Consider the following 8,470-nt stretch of genomic DNA (forward strand, 5'->3'; position numbering starts at 1 on the left):
TGCTTTCGCTCTAAGCATAGGTTTAGACTACGCTGTCCCGGACGGTGACTGTTTGTTCCTGGAAGGACTGTGTGTGTTCTTGTTTGGCTGGCTACCACGCAGAAGTCGGTGTGGCAATCCAGAGACGTCAGGAAGGATGTGAAGCCAGCCTTCCCTGGGCCACGTGCAGGGCAGAGGGGAGGCCGCCTGTGTGGCCGCTGAAGAGCCGGTAGGGTACGGCTGTGCTAGCAAACGAGCTCCGGGAAACACTCCAGGGTCACACTCCTGTGTCCCAGATGCATGGGGTGGGGAGGGGCGGCTGTGGGGCAAGGCCAGCCCTGGTTGAAAGGACTGAGGTTTCTCCCCAGAAAGAATCAGAAATTCCAGCTGCCGAGGGTCCCTGGAGAAGGAAGATCTAGTGATGGAAAGTGGGCACGAAGAGCCTGGTACGGGGCACTGGGGCCACGGTGGGCACAGGGCTGGAGACCTCCTACACTAGGAAAGTGGGCTAGAAGCTGGCTAGAAGCCTCTGGAAACAATGACATCCACTAAGCAGTTTGGTGCCTTCCAGGTTAGAAATGCCTCCAGGGATCGTTTCTTCCACACGTTATTGTAAAGCAACACAACCCAGGTTTAGATGACTTACAGAACTAGGGAGAGACCAGAATCCCCACTTGAAGTAATTCAGGAGAGCACGAAACAGACATTTTCTCCTCCACCCCAAGGCCAGTACGGCAACAGCAGCCACAGTTCCCAAATTCCGTGGTCTGGGGATCCCCGCCTAGTGGAGGGGCAGGACAGGTTTGGTGTGGACCTCGGGGGGCCGCGGGGCGGGGTGTGGGGGAGGGAGGTGGGGGAGGGACTCTGAGAAGCAGGAGGTGCCCCGGGACTCCTGTATCAGCCATAATAATACCCATTTCCCGGAACAGCAAGGTCCGGACGAGTTCTTGGAAACAGTAACAACAGCAAGAAGTGAAACGATGCAGGTTCACTTTAATTGTTTCTTTTTTTTTTTTTAATTTTTTTTTTTTTAACGTTTATTTATTTTTGAGACAGAGAGAGACAGAGCATGAACGGGGGAAGGTCAGAGAGAGAGGGAGACACAGAATCCGAAACAGGCTCCAGGCTCCGAGCTGTCAGCACAGAGCCCAATGCGGGGCTCGAACACATGAACTGTGAGATCATGACCCGAGCCAAAGTTGGATGCCCAACCAACTGAGCCACCCAGGCGCTCCTTCCCTATTTTCTTTTTTCTTTTTTTAAAAATTTTTAATATTTATTTATTTTTGAGACAGAGAGAGACAGAGCATGAACGGGGGAGGGTCAGAGAGAGAGGGAGACACAGAATCTGAAACAGGCTCCAGGCTCTGAGCTGTCAGCACAGAGCCCAATGCGGGGCTCGAACCCATGAACTGTGAGATCATGACCCGAGCCAAAGTTGGATGCCCAACCAACTGAGCCACCCAGGCGCTCCTTCCCTATTTTCTTTTTTCTTTTTTTAAAATTTTTTAATATTTATTTATTTTTGAGACAGAGAGAGACAGAGCATGAACGGGGGAGGGTCAGAGAGAGAGGGAGACACAGAATCCGAAACAGGCTCCAGGCTCTGAGCTGTCAGCACAGAGCCCGACGCGGGGCTGGAACTCACGGACCGCGAGATCATGACCTGAGCTGAAGTCGGACACTTAACCGACCGAGCCACCCAGGCACCCCAATTGTTTCTTGACTTCAAACGTAATGCACCTGATCTCGTGGCCACACCAGAGTAGACAGTCCCTGCAGGAACGCTGTCGTCGCTACTATTTATTCTCCCTGTTTCGTTGTTGCTGGTGCGAGAGACCCTCCGTGAGGAAATGTCAGTGCTTCTCCTATTACCTGCTCAGCAAAACTAGTCACGTGGTGTTTTAATTCCTTGGTTACGTGGGTTATTAACTATCGTGTAATTCTGTATCAAAATCAGTGTATTTAAACGCAGAAGGCGACATCAATACTTTGTACTTAAGAGGGCGCCTGCCGTGGGCGCAACTCTGATCCTGCAAGTGAGTTCTCGGCCGCAGCACAACTGCAGTGCGTCCAGAGTGTCGGGAAAGGGCTGCACACCTCGGGGATGGTTGGAGAGGAGGCAGGAGCCCTGGACTCGAACCTGCTGCACATACTCTATTCTGGAGCCAGTTATGTAACCTTCCCCAGGCCTCCACGACCTCATCCGTGAAACAGGGCTGATGAAGTCCCGCCCTTAGGCTTTCTGCCGGAAGTGCAAGCAGCAGGTATAAAGAGCTCAGCGCTGTGCCGGGCACCTGGCAACAACCAGATGCCCAGGAGGCGGCGGTGGCAGCAGCAGCCACAGCAGGGCTGGCCTCATCCTGGTTCCACCTGCTCTGTCTCCATTTGCCCATCGGAGACCCAACAGCTGCCCGAAGGGGACGTGGTCACAGTCACCGACTCTAACCACCTCATTTGTATAGGAGAACGAGACCCCATGCCTGGGTGGCTCAGTCGGTTAAGTGTCTGCCTTCGGCTCCGGCCACGATCTCATGGTTCACGGGTTCAGCTCTGCGCTGAACTGCGGAGCCTGCTTCCGATCCTCTCTCCCCTTCTCTCTCTGCCCCTCCCCTGTTCTCTTGCTCTCTCTCTCTTTAAAAAAAAGAAAGAAAGAAAAAAGAAAAGAAAATTGAGACCCCAGAGGACTCCATCATCGTTGACACTAGATAAACTGAAGATACTCAACATTCAATTTTAGAAAAAACAAAACAAAACACCTTGACCTTCAGATGTGTGCTGGTACAACTCCCTCCATCGGGAATGTGTGTTTCTCTTCACCTGTCCCAAGTGCTAACTTAAAGTGCTAACTCAGGGGGCACCCAGGTGTCTCCATCAGTTAAGCATCAGACTTTGGTTCAGGTCATGATCTCAAGTTTCATGGGTTCAAGCACAGAGCCTGCTTGGGATCCTCTCTCTCTCTCTCTCTCTCTCTCTCTCTCTCCGCCCCTTCCCTGCTCACACTTTCTCTCCCTCTCAAAATAAATAAACTTTAAAAAATAAAAACAAAAAAAAAAAAAGTGCTAACTCAGATGACCTTCCTCCATGAAACTCTCCATGACATTTCCAGCCAAAAGCGCTCCTCACTCCTGCATTCCCACGATACCTTTGTGGTATTTTACCTCCTTCTACTGCAAGACCAGGCCTTATTCTTTTTTTCCTGGCCACCAGGTATCCCAATGCTTAAGCATAACAAGCTTTTAATAAATGAAGGGAGGAGAGAGGAGGGCTTCATCTCCCGTGGACAAAGCCACCCCCAATTCCTAACCACTTGCAAAGGCGTCTGGTCTGGTGAAAACATAATACACCAGCGAAACCCTTAGTGTTGTCCATTTGCCACCGTGGGTTTCCCATCACGCAATTAACAAAACACCATCGATCGGGAAGGGTGTGCGGAAAGGACTGCCCAGGAGGTCAATCATGAGAAGAGAAGCTTTGATTCACGGGCCTGGGCAGCGGCTACCTGCACTGGCCTTACTGATGAGAAAGCGTGGCTGGTGACCCTTGGGCCACTGGCACAGGTTCAACGCCGGAAAAAGCTTCTGCGCACAGCGTGGCCACTCCCCCCCTCTGCTCGCTCTGTGTTAACTACCTGCTTATGTGTCCCGCCCCCATCCCAAACCATGCTTCTCAACGATAGCAAACCCCACCGTCTACACCCAAGCAAGACTGAAGGAGGAATGCACTGGCTGATGCGCTGCAGCAGGAAACACTACCGCTGGGCCAGAGGACGGCATCGCTGAGCGGGACCCCAACCTCCCAGTCTCACCCTCATCTTCCAGGTGACAGAATTCCCACCCAGAGAGGCCCAGGAAGTCGGCGACTAAATCCCACCTAACCCCAAACTCCCAACTGTGCCAAACTAAGGAATCAAATATGGAAGAAAATCCACAGCAACACGTGTTCATGTTACATTTTCAGAAAACATTTTCTTGCATGTACAGGTACCCAGTGCACATGCTCACACCTCCGGGGAACATTTTTATTTACTTCTAAACCCACCCCAGCAAACCCAGGCTTGGGAGACAGTGGGGCCATTACATGTGAGCCCACAAGCCTCTCCTGCTCGGCCTTTCCAGGACGAAATGCATTTAGTCCACCAAGTGACCCCAAAGGTGAGGACACAGGTATGTATCTTGCAATCATGCATCCACTCGATAGCCTTGAGAAGACATCTGTGCCCAAAGATCAAGCCGCTGTAACTCTTCTGAGAGCAGGACTCAGGACGTGAATGGTGTGTGGCCTCATTTGTCTCTGCTCGTGCAAGGGAATCCTGGCCTGCCCCTCCTGGGGCGCTGCACAGATGCCTCCCCTCCCCCAACCCCCAGTCCCCCACCCACAACAGAGGGAGGGAAGAGGGGAGGAAACGGGCGTTCTCTCTCACCCGAGGGGCTGGCAGAGTGGATGGAGAGTCAGAAAGTCTGAAGTCAATTCCAGCATCTATGAAAGGCAGGAAGGCAAAGGAAGGAGCAGCCCGTGGCTTTTCTCCGGATGCGTGTGTCACGTATCAGGTGCTTGCCAGCACCTGGGTCACGGAAGTGTGCAGAGCTGGGGAGTGAAAAGCAGACCCTTCCTCCTCGGCCAGCAAGGACTTAGGCTTGCCCGCCTCAGTGCTTTACCTTAATACCCTTTCCCCTGCTTCTGTAGTCTGAACAATAAGCTTCAAACAGAGGAGACAAAAGAGATCAGAGAATGTCTGCAAACACAGGGAGGGTTTCTTAGAAGACTAGGACTCTTGGGAATGCAAGCTGGTGCAGCCACTCTGGAAAACAGTATGGAGGGTCCTCAAAAAACTAAAAATGGAACCGCCCTATGACCCAGCAATTGCATTACTAGGCATTTATCCACGGGATTTTGGTGTGCCGTTTCGAAGGGACACATGCACCCCCGTGTTTATAGCAGCACTATCCACAATAGCCAAAGTCTGCAAAGAGCCCAAATGTCCCTCATGGATGAATACACACACACACACACACACACACACACACACACACACACACACACACACAAAATGGAGTATTACTCAGCAGTCAAAAAGAATGAAATGCTGCCCTTTGCAACCACGTGGATGGAACTGGAGGGTGTTATGCTAAGTGAAATTAGTCAGAGAAAGACAAAAATCATACGACTTCACTCATGTGAGGACTTTAAGAGACAAAACAGATGAACATAAGGGAAGGGAAACAAAAATAATATAAAAACAGGGAGGGGGACAAAACAGAAGAGACTCGTAAATATGGAGAACAAACTGAGGGTTACTGGAGGGGGTGTGGGAGGGGGGATGGGCTACATGGGGGAGGGGCACTAAGGAATCTACCCCTGAAATCACTGTTGCACAATATGCTAATTCGGATGTAAAATCTTAAAAGGTAAAAAATAAAATTAAAAAAACAAAAGGAGACGAGGACTCTGCCAGACTTCCAAATGGGGAGCGCGTGGATAAGCAAGAGAAGGGAGGTCACCCCATGAACGGTCCTCAGTGCCCCAAATTCCTGCAATGCTACGAATCTGGCATTTGAGGAAAGACACGAAGGAAACACCAGTCATGGCTAAGGCCCAGAAAAGCTTATACTGACTCCTACCAATGTATAAATCTTGACTGGGGGGGGACCCAGGAAGGCCACCTGCCAGCCAGCTTAGAAAACCACCGGCTGGACAGTCAAAGGCCGGGAAGGAAGCTTCACAGGGAGCCTCAGGTTTTCAGAGGCAGCTTGGGAGGCAGACCACTAACCCGACCACCCACCCCACTCCCACCCACCGGCTTCAACCCCGACAGCAGCTTCCCATTGCTTTGCAGTGAGATTCTCTCACCCTTTAACAAACCCTGAGAGGTCCGCCTGGGCAGGCCCCCACCTGGCCGCACCCCTCTGCCTCCTGCAGGCACTTGCCACACGGGCCGTGCCCTTGGATGCTCACAGTTTCCCAGGTCAGGGCAAACCGCCCTCCCCCACAGCCTCACGGTTACTGCCAACTATCTTCGGATCACGTCCCAGTCTAGATCAGGCTGTGCTGCTCTCCTGGAACTTTCTTCCCACCTAAGGACATTCCTCCTTGCCCATTCAGGGGTCATCTGATAGTCTCTGTCCCCCACTCAACGGCACTCCTGTGCACACAGGGGCCATGTGTGTTTGGCTCACCAGTCTGTCCCTGGTACCTGACACACTACGGCTGCTAAACAAATATTTGTCATAACAATAAATAAACGTGATGCCTTCACATTAAAAAGGATGAGATCTTGCCGTCTGTGACAACATGGACGGACCTAGAGGGTCTCTTATGCTAAGTGAAGGAAGTCAGACAGAGAAAGACAATTACCGTTCAATTTCACTCATATGTGGTGCCTAAAACACAGGGGCGCCTGGGTGGCTCAGACAGTTAAGCGTCCAACTTCAGCTCAGGTCACGATCTCACGCACGGTTCGTGAGTTCGAGCCCCACGTCAGGCTCTGTGCCGACAGCTCAGAGCCTGGAGCCTGCTTCGGATTCTGTCTCCTTCTCTCTCTGCCCTCCCCTCTTGTGCTCTCTCTGTCTCCCAAAAATGAATAAATGTTAAACATATTTCTTTTAAAACAAGTGAATTAAATAAACAAAAAAGCAGAATCAGACCTTTAAACACTGAGAACAGACCGATAATTGCCAGGAGCCCAAGATAGCAAAATGAATGCAGGAGACAGTAGGCACAGGCTTCCAGTTACGGAAAAGGAAGTCATGGGGACGAAAGGATATTGGGAACACAGTCAACAGCACTGTAATGGAATCGCACGGTCCTAAAGTAGCTTGTTGGATCACTCTGTTGTACAACCTGAAACTAATGTCCCGTTCCGTGTCAACTGTACTCCAGCAAAAATTAGAAACAAATAAAAGTAAAGAGCGAGGGGCCCTTGGGTGCCTCAGTCGGCTAAGAGTCCTACTTGATTTCTGCTCAGATCATGATCTCACAGCCGTGGGACAGAGCCCCACGTCAGAGCCCCACCGTGGAGCCTGCTTGGGATTCTCTCTCTCTGTCTGTCCCTCCCCCTCCCCCCCCCAAAAAAAAACATTTAAAAAAAAGGTTAAGGGGCGCCTGGGTGGCTCAGTCGGTTGAGCGGCCGACTTCGGCTCAGGTCATGATTTCGCGGTCCGTGAGTTCGAGCCCAGTGTCGGGCTCTGTGCTGACAGCTCAGAGCCTGGAGCCTGTTTCCAATTCTGTGTCTCCCTCTCTCTGACCCTCCCCCATTCATGCTCTGTCTCTCTCTGTCTCAAAAATAAATAAACGTTAAAAAAACAATTTTAAAAAAAGGTTAAAAAGTGATCCCTTTAATGCCAGCCTGTCACTTTCTCATTGTAGGACCGTAAGCAAATCACTCTGTCTCCCTGCACCACCCCTGAAGGTCTGCCAACACCGAACGTAATCATCTTCCCTGATTGCATAGCTATTAAGGCATACTTTCCTATTACTTTTCTTCCAGTATCTGTGTGCAAGCAAGTGCGAACATTGTCGCCATTTGTTATCATTTATTGATTTGTTACTACCAGATTTCAAGGACAGGATCAATATTCTGGCGCTTTGTCTATTATTGATCACCCTCTTGATGTGGGTGTACCTTTCTCGAAACATGTGAAAAATAATAGAGACTTGGAAATGTTTTCGATGAGTCATCTCAAAAATAACACCAAATCAAAATTAAAAGCTAGAAGGAAATGTTATGGTTATTCCGGTGAAATATATCAAGATCCAAAGAGAATTTCCAGATAATGGACAGCAGCAGCTGCTAAACCGACTCACATTTCCTGGCTTTCTGGTGACTCTCTGTTTCTGCCACATCAGGAACCTGCCACCAGCTTTCAGGTGCTCTTTCCCCCAAAGTCACCCGAAATGCCACTATCCTTTTTTTTTTTTTTAAGTTCTGTTTTCCCCACAAAAACTGGCCACTAGAATTTCTAAGGAAACCCATGGAAAGGTAAATGATGTCTTTCAGACATCTTAAAACCATAAGGGTATCTGGACTGGGGAGGTCATCTCTGACCTAGGGCACACGAGGAACCCGTATCCAAAGCAGGGGTGCTAAGGCAGGGAGGGTAGCATCTCCTGCGCCCACACAACCATCCTCTGAAAACCGGTCCTCGTCGCCAATCAACGTCTGCCGTAGCCCCTTCTCTTCCGTCACTGGCAATGAAGTAGGACAGCCCGGGGGCACCAACACAGCCTTGACTCCGGACAGGTTTCGGTGTGAACGCCAGCCGCACCCCTCCCCCTGCATGACCCCATCAGCGCGGCTTTCACAGCCTCCGTCCCTCAACTATGAGACAGAGACGATACAACTTGCCTCACGGGCTTGTTACAATAATTATGCACTCACTCGGCCTCCTATGCGCCTTCACTAGATGAAGATAACAACGTAGGTGGAGGAGAGACGGAGTATCTGGTCCGAGGTGTGTGGTCGGTAAATATTTTCCTAAGTGTAATCGTTGCC

Source organism: Panthera pardus, unplaced genomic scaffold (assembly GCF_024362965.1).
Source record: "Panthera pardus isolate Hobbes unplaced genomic scaffold, ASM2436296v1 HiC_scaffold_26, whole genome shotgun sequence".
Taxonomy (NCBI): domain Eukaryota; kingdom Metazoa; phylum Chordata; class Mammalia; order Carnivora; family Felidae; genus Panthera; species Panthera pardus.